The 1,671-nt window shown below is 46.2% G+C and overlaps 1 protein-coding gene across 2 annotated transcripts in view; it reads left to right on the forward strand.

Annotated features, from left to right (window-relative positions):
- Positions 1 to 1,165: 1,165 nt before the first annotated feature.
- L3MBTL3 (l(3)mbt-like 3 (Drosophila)) overlaps positions 1,166 to 1,671 on the forward strand; it is a 127,150-nt gene continuing 126,644 nt past the window's right edge. For both annotated transcript variants that reach the window (XM_011998009.1, XM_011998010.1), the window contains exon 1: positions 1,166 to 1,247. The gene's annotated coding sequence lies outside the window, so the exon portion shown is untranslated. The remainder of the gene's footprint in view (positions 1,248 to 1,671) is intronic.

Here is a 1,671-nt window from a genome sequence, read left to right on the forward strand (position 1 = left end):
TAAGTGAAAAAATTCAATCAAGAATAATATTCCCTACATTTTGGAGAAGGATTTTTAATATAGAACTTCCATCTGTGATATATTTAAATTCTAGGCCTCAGGCAGCAGTTTCAGAAAAGGGCCTCCTTTACCCTTTATTAGATGCAAAATAAATAGTCTACTCTGCGTATGGGGACTTCCCCTTACCTCCCCACCCCTGTGAAATCTAAGACATGCTTCCCTCATTCCTAAAATCACACATGCTACTTTTTTTTTTTCCACACAGAAACTCTGCTATTGACATCAAAATATTTATTAAAAGTTTAATTACTCGAATTATTTTGTAAGTACTCCTATTCAGTAGAAAAGAAGACCGGTGAAGCTGTCCAAATGGCGGCCTGCAGTCAATGCGCGGAAAGCTGTCAATACCGAAATGTAATACTCTCTTGATCTAGTTTTGACGCTTTAACAAAGACAGGTTTTGCCATTTAGGACCGCTCAGCCATCTTGACTGAATACGTTAAGAGGGTAGTCCTGGACCTGCTTATTGCCAAGGGACTTTCACAGTGATTTCTAAGTTACTGTAGGAATCTCAGCCTATCACTCGACAGAGGCCTAACATGTTGGAGCTGTCAATAAAGATCCGCACTTTGGAAGCGGAAAGAAGGCACAAGTTTTATATGCACACTTTCTTTATTATGCATTCTTCCAGCCATCAAAGGGGGGAAGATTGTACTCTCCCAAAGCTTACAACTTTGTTACTTTTCATGACCTGTAGCATGTATTTAGCCTTTGGGTAATGTTTGTGCAAGACTAAGGCCCACTCTTTAATGGCTGAATGCATACATTTCGCAGCACATGGTGGATTCGCTGCTCTGAGAATTGCCTTTAAAAAAAGTAAAGTGAAAAATAGACAAAGAAATCTGGAACCTTAGCAGTGTTTCCTATTTGTTTGGACTGTTCTTGAACCAGCTCTGAGGCGGTGACCGGGCCATTGAAAAGATGCACCTGAAACAGGATCTGCGGGCAGCTGCATTTGCCACCCGGCTTTATTGCTGCTTTCCAGCGGCGAAGGCGCAGCAGCAGTAACAGGGAAGCCAGAGCGAGCCTCCCCGGCAGCGGCGGCGGCGGCGGCGGCACCGGCACCAGCGCAGTTTCCCCTCTCCCCAGCCCTGACTCTACGCGCACATGCGCACTGCGCCCGCAGCCCTGGACCATTTGTCAGGACTACTCGTGAGACGGAGAAAAAAAAAAGAGAAAATTTGGGGGTAAGAAGCGGTTGATCGGATCTAATCTCTAATTAATCTGAAGATTTGTCCGTGCAAAAGCCATTCATTTATTTTTCTGGGTGAGGATGAAAGTTAAGAGCCCTATAGAGGGAAGGAAGCGCACCCTCGTCTTGTGAAACAGATCAGGGGAGGGGAGGGACAGAAGGGGTTTCTCCCCCACTTCTCTGCGCCTCTGGGAAAGAGGAGAAAACTTAATCCCGGGGAAAAAAGTGGGCAAGTGACTCGGAAACGGCTGGAGAGGGAGTCTCTGGGCATCTCACTCTGAAGTAGTGAGTGCGAGTGTGAAAGAGGAACAAAAGAGAGAGAAAAGAGAAAGGAAAAAATGGGGGGAGGAGAGACTTGTATTTTTTTCTTTGCGCGCACACGGGGAAGGGTGTGGGGGGCCGTGCGGAAGGGAGCCGGG

The sequence above is a fragment of the Mandrillus leucophaeus genome, unplaced genomic scaffold, assembly GCF_000951045.1.
Source record: "Mandrillus leucophaeus isolate KB7577 unplaced genomic scaffold, Mleu.le_1.0 Scaffold552, whole genome shotgun sequence".
Taxonomy (NCBI): domain Eukaryota; kingdom Metazoa; phylum Chordata; class Mammalia; order Primates; family Cercopithecidae; genus Mandrillus; species Mandrillus leucophaeus.